The 10,621-nt window shown below is 42.0% G+C and overlaps 1 long non-coding RNA gene across 1 annotated transcript; it reads right to left on the bottom strand.

Annotated features, from left to right (window-relative positions):
• Positions 1 to 2,652: 2,652 nt before the first annotated feature.
• On the bottom strand, positions 2,653 to 5,412 carry LOC114567408 (uncharacterized). Its single transcript, XR_003694171.1, has 3 exons — positions 5,201 to 5,412; positions 4,285 to 4,318; positions 2,653 to 3,044 (listed from the first exon to the last, which is right to left on the bottom strand). It is a non-coding gene; the product is annotated as an uncharacterized LOC114567408 (long non-coding RNA).
• Between the last annotated feature and the right edge of the window lie 5,209 nt (positions 5,413 to 10,621).

Below are 10,621 nucleotides of genomic sequence, written 5' to 3'. Positions count from 1 at the left end.
TGTCTAATGGGGGTATATTTTTCTGTCTTCTTTGTGGCTCATGTTGCAAACGTGCCTCTCATCTATCCCGTCGACCTGTTTTTAAAAATGACAGAGAAACAGGAGACTGCGAGAATGAGACTTGAGTCTCGCTTCCCCTATATTTTCAAGCTTTGCCTTTCCTCTTGCCTTCTGTTTCTCCAGAGAGCCTTTACCCCTTGAGGGCTGGAGGCTTGTCCTCTCCTATGTTTCCCTTCCTGGTCCTCAGCCCCTTTAATCATGAAGAGATGTTCTTTTCTTCTCCCGTGCCTCGGGCTGAGAGCAGCTTAGAGCGCAGAATAAGCTTTAACTCTTTCTTTTTTTTCTTCTCTTCCCTCCTATCTCCAGAGCTACCATAAAGAGGCGAAGCTGCCATGGCTTCGAGAAGTGTTTAGGTTCATTGATTAATGTACTTTGATTATCTCTGTGTTCCTGACTCATTCCTCTTGTTCTAGTGCTCTCGTGTGGCCCACAAAGTACAGACCTGCACAAGTGGAGCTTCCATGTAGTGGAGATAAATAAGGATGAGTAACTTTTCTTGTAAGCACGTTTTTTTAAACCCCACGGTGTGTTTTGGTGTGTCGGAGTGATTCAGTGTTTGAACGAGAGAGACAGGCATTCAGCTCTGGTTTCTACTTCTGTCAGTGCTTTGAATGACCCTTGACCCCACCGTATAGTAGAAATCTAGCCTCAGCTTTGTCTGTGTATCTGAATGGCCATTCATCAGGTCTGCTGTTGAGCAGAGAGCCAACCAGGCCGCCCTGGTTTTAGGAATTGGTGGGTTGTCATTCCCCTCGCATTCCTGTGTGCATTCAAGTGTGGAGTGTGTGTGTGCGTGTGGGTGGGTGGATGGATGGTAGCAGTGGGTGGGGGTTAACCAGTGGGACAGGTAATTTTTTGTTTGCAAGCAAGGGGGGGGAGACAGAATGGGAGACTATCTGAAATGGTTTCACCATGTCTTTGGCTGTGAACAGAAATTCAAAGTGTGATCCTGCATCAAATGTGTATTGTTAAAGGCGCACCCCAGCGATTTACTGTTGCACTTCCATAAAGTTGGGGGACTCACAAGAGACAAAAAAGAAAGGAAAAAAAAAAACTGTGTAATTTGAAACAGCTGATGTCGAAATATCCGGAATTTTAGCTTCTAGTATGGTTTAAGCTCCAAAAATACTGTATCCTACAATTCCAATAAAGCAATTCAACAGCATGTTCCATTAGATCCTCCCTGCCCCGCAAATGACCACTTCTCTCAAACCCTCCAGTTTGTAATGCAGGCTTCTTGTTCAAAGCATCAAAAGTCTCAAGCCTTATCCGAGATAACATTGATAAAGCACCTGAAACCCTGTCCCCCACACGTTTCTGACGTTGGGATTTGAGGGGGATGTGTCTGACAATTTATGTAACTTTCATCCATTGGCCAGGTGAGGTTAGAAAGAGACCCGGGTTTGAACTTCTCTCTCAAGCTTTTCTTTCGTTGCAGAACTGTTTTTTTTTGTGAGCGCAAACGAGTGCAACCCTGAAAGTGTACACCATCAAGCCATATATATGAATGATTAACGTATCTCGCTCCTCTCAATGACGTGACCATTTGGAACAGCTAGGAACACTTTTGCTTTCCGACGTGGGCAGACGACATGTTGTACAAACTAGATATTTTCGAGCATATACTGAGATGAAGTTCTCATGTGTAAAATTGGTGGAATGCTAGCCTGGCACGCAGTATGCCAGTTATATTCTGTAACTATGTTAGGTTAGCTGATGCTCCTCTGTCAGTCATCATCTAAATCCCGCCCCATGTCAGACAAACTGTTGTGATTGGTCAGTCCAGAATCTGGCTAGCTGAAATTCTGTGAGGGGGGTCAGACATATCTGCCAGAGCAAATGAAACATGAGCTTGGAATGCACCTTTAACATGTAAAAGTAGCTCTGTTTTTGGAAACTACTGACTAACTTAATCTTAATCTTCTTTTTGGATCTGCAGCAATGCTTTGAACAGCAGAAGCTTGAAGATGGAAAGTTAGATTTGAAATTGTCATTCCTCTCCCTCTACTTCACGTGCCTGATTTTCTTCCCGAGATGACTTGGAGACAATTTGATCGAAATAACCCAATATTTCTGGGCAAATCCAACGAGCAGCCAGCTAAGATTATTTTTCCTGTGTACGCAGCATGATTGTGGAGAGGCACATTGCACGGCTGAGCGCTTCCACTCTGTTTCGTATTAAATCTGATCACTGGGAAAGTTGTCCCATCCCGCTGTTCTACAGCCTTTCTGTTGACTTTGCTGGAGCTTCTGCCAGGCCATCGCTGTAAATAAGAATTTGTTCTTCGCTGACCCACCTGGTCAAATAAAGTTGTACGAATTTAATTATACTTTCATGCTGCAGTACAATTTAATGTGGAATTAGTCTTGTACTTTTCTTCGTACACTTAATCCACTTAATCAATGTAAACCTTTAGATTACAGGCCCCTGCTGTCCCCTCAGTGCTATTATTGTTATTATTTGTTGTAGAAGAGTATTCAAATATTGTTATATTATCTCCTTCCATGCTGTCACCTCCAGAATGAATTTATTTTGGTGTAATCTCAATTTATTTGAGTTTTGTGCAATTTCCACAGTTATAGATCCATGTCTGCTCCTTTGTGTATCTGTTTGCTCATAAAAATGGATTATTCATAAAGCCAATTAGTTTTACCAATACATATTATGACTCCAAAACGACCATAACATATACAGCTGGTATGCGCTTCTTCTTCTCCAGACTTCAAAAGAACAGACAGAGGTGTTAGTGGGATGAAGAATGCAAATATGAACACCTTCAGGACAAGCGACTGGCCCCTCCAAAGGTGTGTGCAGGTTCCTGCTCTGTCTCAGCTTTCAGTATACACACAGCAGCCATCCATCTCCCCTGTGGCGCCCTTTTGTTTTCCACTCCACTAAGATGTGCTTGTTGCCTTCTGTGAGGAAATGAAAGGAGTGTGACCTCCTCTGCTTTTTATCCTCTCTGTGTGAATCCCCTGGCATTCTGAAACTCAATCCACATGCGTCAAGGACCACAAGGGGGAAAAGTAGGGAAAAACTATCAAATTGCTCTAAAAGTCAGAAGTAGTGAAGTGTTGTGTGACAAAAATGATTGTGTGTGTGTGTGTGTGTGTGTGAGTGAGTGAGTGAGTGAGTGAGAGAGAGAGAGAGAGAGAGAGAGAGAGAGAGAGAGAGAGAGAGAGAGAGAGAGAGAGAGAGAGAGAGAGAGAGTGTGTGAAGTGAGATTCAGAAATGGCAAGCATCTCATGTTAAAGATGTTTCTGATCAGTTTGATTGATGTCCTTTTTTAACTCGGCTTATTGAACTCAGATTGATGACTTTACTCTTCGGTGTTGTGCTTAACCCCTCACACAGGCCTCACCTTCATGCCCTAACTCAACCTAACTCCTCCACACCGCTGAACCCCATAAGTATAAATCTTTACCATCTGCTGAAAAATGCATAGGCTATCCACCAAAAGTCACCCCCTCACACACTGAGAAACACGGCCTTTACTTACCACCAGACATTTTTGAGGTTTAATCAGACAACGTTTGTAGAACTTTAAGGATTTCTGAGAAAATAACCAGTTTAAAACATCTAAGGGTTGTTTTTTGTGCTTGCAGTAAAGCCCTCAGCTTTGTCTGTTCATTCGGTTTTTCATGATTACAGTGAAATCTGGTATTTCTATTTGTATTGTGGTCATAGCTGTTTACCTTAACTGGATGTTTCCCCTTCTTTTTCGACATTTAAATTATATAGTTTGGCAACCAATAACCTAAATAAGCTATTCTCATAGATGAGCAGTAAACACTGGATATTCAAATAAATGTGCACTGAAGAACGGATTTTGCTCTTAAATGCAAAGTCCGAACCTAATTCGTGAGCTGCGTGAATGCAGCTCCTTACACAGCAGGCCTACGGATTAAAGCACCCCCTTCTGTTCCCCTGGGGTCCCCCCCCCTAACCTACACCCACTGTTCCAGCCTGCTTCGGATAAATGACAGTCCATCACAACTGTTGATTATACTGTAAAAACATGACCACTCACGTTCATCACTGACCCCATGAACAAACCGTGTTTTCTGGGCTCGCATTGTGACAGTCTGCAGGGCAGTCAGGACTGTGTGTGTGTGTGTGTGTGTGTGTGTGTGTGTGTGTGTGTGCGTGCGTGTGTGTGTGTGTGTGTGTGTGTGTGTGTGTGTGTGTGTGTGCGTGTGTGTGTGTGTGTGAGAGAGAGTCACCTTTTTTCACCATGTGCAGAGCCCACTTAGAAATCTGAGGAAGGAGCACATGGTTATGATTTAATCAGCATCTGGATGCAATACAAGCAGGTTTACAAAGTATGAAGTGTGTGAGTGAATGTGTATTGAATGTAATCAGATTACACAAATGAAGTAACTGTAATCAACGCTGTGCATACTCTCTAATTGTACACAGTCACAAGCAACGACAATGACCACCACGCCTTTTCAAATACATAACATACCCAGGATAAAAGAATTTAACCCCCCCCCAAAAAAGAAGGCATTGGTATTATTTATTGTGCTATGAGCTCCCTCCAGTGTGCAGAAACTATACTCTACTAAATATAATATCTACTTAGAGAAAATAATAATACATTTTTCTCACGTGTAGGTTAGCTAATCCATATATTCAGGCTGGTCATTGTAAGGGAAAATAGGAAGTTAATGGAAGCTTTAAATATGAAATACATCCAGACTTCCTGTATATCAGACATGGATGCATGTGAGCTACTGCTTGTGCAGAGACGGGTTGCTCTGTGTATGCAGTGTCTCAGCATATTTTGATCCTTGACATCGGTCCAACTTCACAATTATAAGAGCATGCTGTCTGGATCAATAAGGTCGTGTTAAGCATTCAGCAGGGCGTGTTAATGCCTGATCATTTTTACTCTGCCACAGTCTGTTCACACAGCGTGCTCTCCGAAATAAAACACGGTGTGCAGCCTGCGCCATTCCCTCCACATGTCTGGATCAGACGAGGACACACAGAGCTGAGAGAGCAGCGTGTGTGAAATGAGTTCAGAATTGGCAACTGTATTGTCCACACGTCATGTCAAATAGGCTACATATTCGCTCGCTCAGTTATTTTTTGTATTATTGAGTTTTAAAGGTGGGTCGCTCATCAGCATTTTACCTGTTGGTGACAATGTCTGCCTCCTCGACACATCACAGGGAGGGGTCGTCTACTGCTTAAAAATGAATTGAACTTTAGCTTTTCATGATTCCTGCACGGTAACTTGATCAGACATCAGTAGACTATGATTAGGCCGTGCTGCTTTGTCGCCTCCTAGCGGTGATGGGATGATGTGGCACCCCGAAGAAAGAATAAGGAGAGCCATGTTTCGCTTGGCCGACCAACCACAGGTGTGAGAGGAGCCCCAACATCCGCACGCACGCGCGCGCACAGACACGCACGCACACACACACACACACACACACACACACACACACACACACACACACACACACACACACACACACACACACACACACACACTACTGTCAAACACCCTGCTGTATATTTATACTTGGTCTACAGTTTTAAAAGCATGTTAAGCCATTTGATGGTTGGTTTTGTTCACAAGCACAAAGACACTTTCCCTGCTAAAATGAAGTCCTTCTCCTGTCTGTCTGAAAGTCAATATGGAAAATATTGTGTGCTTGTGTAAATATATTCCATGCCTGTTTTTAAAAGTTTGCTCCTTGGGGATGAGGTTGAATGCATAATCATCTTACTCTGACCAATCATTCTCCTTACTCCCTTTCATACCTACTGTACATTATGTAAATGGTTATGTATATTTTCATAATTTCATAACAACCAGAGTGCCTCTTCCCAACCCCATCAACAGGTACATGGAATTACAAACAAACCAAATCCATACCTCATAGGTGGTGAAGCACTACAATATCATAAAACTTGATAAAGACTTTCGGCATATGATATTGTTTGTGAGAAAAAGAGGTGAATTCTTAGGGACTGTATGGAAATTATTAGAAGGGGCGTTCTTAAAAAGGGGAGGAAGAGGTTGTTTTCATTTTGCTGAAGCAAGGGTATTCTAAATTTTTTGTTTTTTGTCAACCGTCAAAAATATAACACTTTATTCACTTCCGTTTTTCCCGTCACAATAAAAGCTCTATGTTTACTGTAACTTCCTCTTAACCTTCAACTGAGAGGTTAAACAATAAAATAGGCCTACCTTACAAATGTAACAACTTAATGTTGAATTCACACGTTCTTTTCACATCGTAGGAAAGCACATCGCTATCGCCAGATGAGGCACATTTTCGCTAACCATTGTATGATGAAGACATGTTGGGTGGGTGAAATTACGTTACACGTCATTTAGCTGACGCTTTCCAATGGCTATATATGTCAGAGGTCACACACCTCTGGAGCAACTAGGGGTTAAGTGTCTTGCTCAGGGACACATTGGTTGATGTATCGCAGTGGGAATCGAAGCCGGATCTCCCACACCAAAGGTATGTGACCTATCCACCGCGCCATCACCACCAGAAAGCTAAAGTTAGCTAACGAGCAGAAGTCGCTCCGCTCCCGCTGTAGGCAGACTCCGAGAGAACGGCTGACAGCCCGGGAGAGGTCTGGTTAACACAAGTTTTTAGCTGTGACTGTCCTTCCTTTGCCGTACCTGGGGTTGCGTTCTCTTAATACATCCATGGGGTTGCTGCATTTTGGCTGCTGTCGGTGGATTCCTTTATTTTATTTATTCCTTCATATTTTTTCGGATGTTTCATGCGCAGGTGTTTTGGCGGCGGCGATGTAGTGTGTTTTGTGGGATCCTTGCCGCCGCAGAACAGGTCAGCATTGCGGGTTGGGCGTGTGGCTCAGCTTGGATCGCTGTTTTTTGGCTGGGGCAGAGTGGGCTGGAGGTGCTGCCGGGTGGCCCACCTTTTCTGCTTGCTAGTTCCATTTTCACTTTCTCACAGCCTAGTGCATTGAACGGTCCACCTACATTTTTTCGACCAGCGTAGCGCGCACAGTCCAAGCATTTGGTTCGGTGGAAAAAGATTCTAAAGTTTGGCCGAACCGAACCCCGTCAAAATGCCCAATGTTCTGCCGAATCCGAACCCTTATGCTTATTCCATTCACATATTAAGGTTTAAATTGGAAGTACACTATACATTATGTGCACTTTTGGTCATTGATGGCAAAATAAATAAAAGGGCCTTAAAGTAGCTAAGCGGAACGTTTCTTAATTTGTGTAATTTTCCATCTGATGATGTGAAAAGTGAAAAGAACACTATTTTACATAGTTTTTATGAATGCCTTTGCCCAGGTCCGAATTTTTCCACAAAGTCACAAAATGATTTACAGCGCTAGACGGGCTACAGAGCACACATTCTGAAGGGTCACAGATTTTGGTGTAACACCGGAAAAGCCTTTGTTTGAGTATCCAGCCAGGTAAAAGGTAGCAGGAGATGTCTTTATATAGGCCTAATTGTATTTTCATTTTTTATTTTAGAAGTCACCTGCTGTAGTTATGGCTGATACTGGGGCAGGGCCGTCACAGAAAAGAAGAAAATTAAACAAAGAACAACTAAAAGCTAAATGGGAAAGTGACAGATGACAGGCAATAACCCGAATCAACCTCGGTCGGGCTTTCAACAGATGGAGACAATTACGGGATTGTAAATGATTCAAAACCGACCTCGAATTGACCCTCTTTCTTCTAGACAGGTATGCAATATGTCTATTTCAGTCATAAAATAACTTTACAATGCCAGACATGGTTGTATGTCAGTAGCCTACATTAAATTACGTCCCCCTTTTATTTAGTGGCAAGTAATTATTTCTTTTCAGTCTGTGTTTGTTTGAGCCTACTATTTTCTTTTTGTCCCCTTGTACTTGTGTAAAGCATCCTTTGGTTTCATGAAAGGCGCTATATAAATCTAAGTTATTATTATTATTATTATTATTATTATTATTATTATTATTATTACGTTGGTTACTACAACAAACTCTTACTAATGCTTTGGCTCGTGACACAGTAACCCTAACACCCAATTTAGCTCACGATCCAAATTAGGCTAAGTTGCAACACTTAAAGTGCAGCGATGCATTGGTAGCGTATTATCTTATTGTAAATTAATGTTTTTCTTACTGAGCAAAACATACATTGCAACTATATGACCTCATTAATACAGTGGGTAATACATGCTTTCCTTCTGTGGACATTACGCATTTTTTGCTGCATTGGGCATAGTTGCTTTTTTGTTTTCATTGACTATCCTTAGATAACGGTAGATTTGTGTATCTAGTATAGTATTTATCCACAATATTCACATAAAAAGGTTTAAACGTGGAAATACAGTTTTGCAGCTATGTAAAAGAACCAGTGACACATCTTTACCACAGCAGGTGTGGTAGAAACACTACCACTTTTGTCCAAGGGGGCCCCAGAATCCACAAACTGTGGGGGGGGGTATAATTGTGTGTCAGTCACTGCTCATGTACACTCATTCATTCTTCCTTGTGGGGGGAGGGGCTTAGGAGAACATTATGGGCTTTAGCGGAAAGGGGGGAGGGACTGAGAAGTTGTTGATGTTCAAATCTTTTGGCTAAGTCCTGGATCTTTGCAATCCTACAGCACCTTTAAGTGCCTTAACCTAACCAATATCTTAACCATGGCATTGTCACATCATACAACTGGTTGTTTTCATCAGTGATTTGTAACAGGTTTGGAAGGTACAGACAAATGATGTCGTCGTACTGATGCTGCGGGGCATCACATCAGAAAATGTTTCTTGTGTTGTTCTCGAGGGAATGGACAAACAATGTGCTTTGTCCTTTAATTTGGAGGACTTGTAAAATAATGTTCATACAGTCCCTTAGTGTGGTTTTGTGATTTGCCACCAAGACTTTTACAGACTGTCTCTGCCCCCACCTCTCCCATAGTTACAGTAAAATTAATCTGACACCCATTGGTGCATCAGTGTTTTAAGGTGGTAGTGGGTGAGTAACACTGAACCTGGGCAAGGATCCTGAACAATGGTGACATGATCTCAAGTTGGGTTTTTCTGCCTCCATCTGAAGTAAATCCACTTCCCTCACAAACAATTGAGCTTACCACCCTCTCATCATCACTGTACAGTATGTACAAGGGAACAAAAATAACACCACTCCATATAGTTTCGTACAGTTACTATATTGTCAGACTGACTAAATCTATCTTTGCACAGTTATGCAACAGTTTACTAAAAACAAACTGTTCTAACCCAGATATATGACAGTTATACAATGTGGAAACCAAGATTGCTCACACAAATGCAAACATATATTTTTTCTCTCTGGTACTTCTCCTAAAATAATCTCACTACGGAGAATTGGTGGAAGCCACCATGCACCTTCTGTGGCCCAGACACACTCAGGGTTGTAATTTATACTGAAGATCAAGGCTGACCTCCAGCAGCTGCCTGTGTGACTGTAGTCAATAGAAAGAGTGATTATAGCAGCTTAATCCCAGATGATCTCTGCTTTTAAAAGCCACTGCAGCAAAGTCAGCGAGGACTGCAGTTTAGAAATAGTGCCTGGTCGCCATGAACGGCTGGAAGAAGGAACAGAAAGAGATGCATGAATGGATTATCAGACAGTCAATGAGCTTGACCTTTGTGTACTTTCATTCATCTGTTCATTCATTGTTTTTTTAATCCCATGTATCCCACCTTTAACCTACTAGAGTGTGACATATGTGAGGTTGTGAGCAAGCAAACTTTGAAATTTGAATCGTTCCTCATCCGATTGTTTTCTTTTGAAATGAAAAAGATAGCCATCCAAATAATAACCTGCAGTTGTTTTTGGTGATAGAGAGTGAATTCCTTTTTTTTTTTTTAATGGAAAATAGATTTTTGTTTCCAGTATTGGTTTTTAAACTGGGATTTAGCGACCATGCACATAGGAGATTAGAAGGTGGGTTTCTTTGCCTACATCAGTGAGAAGATAAGTAATCCTCTCTATCAGCATCACCATTCTGTAATCCGCTTCCTCCTGTGTTTCCATTTCTGTCTTTTTTTTCCTTAATGTTGATATAATTTTAGCACCCAGATGATATCCAATGGTAAGAGATTTTATTTTCCCCTCCAGTGGAAAGAGGTTCACACATTCTATGCTTCTTTATGCTTTGTGTGGAAATCAGGCACTGGGGGTTTGCACATTAACCCAGACCCTGACAGTATCACTCAGCACTGGCCTCAAGCCAGGGCCAGGCTTTGGGAGGATGCCACTCTCTTTTTGTTTCAGCCAACAGGAGCTGGAAGACAACAAGACTGTTAGTTATGATGACATTGCCCCAGCAGATGAACTGATCAAAACTCCATGTAGGTAAAAAAAAAGAAATGGATTCATTATTACTCAGAATCTGAAGAAAAAGTCAGAGAGCTGCAGCCTCTGCTGTATCAGATTATATGGCAGCCACAGAAGTACAGATCATTTATCCGGGCCCTCTCTTAATCTGAACAAATGTAAGCTGGTGAGGCTTCAACACAAATCCCTCTTTTAAAAGATAAAGAGAGAAAGATGCTGATTGCTTTTCCTATC

Source organism: Perca flavescens, chromosome 13, assembly GCF_004354835.1.
Source record: "Perca flavescens isolate YP-PL-M2 chromosome 13, PFLA_1.0, whole genome shotgun sequence".
Taxonomy (NCBI): domain Eukaryota; kingdom Metazoa; phylum Chordata; class Actinopteri; order Perciformes; family Percidae; genus Perca; species Perca flavescens.
This window is presented reverse-complemented; position numbering and strand designations above follow the sequence as displayed.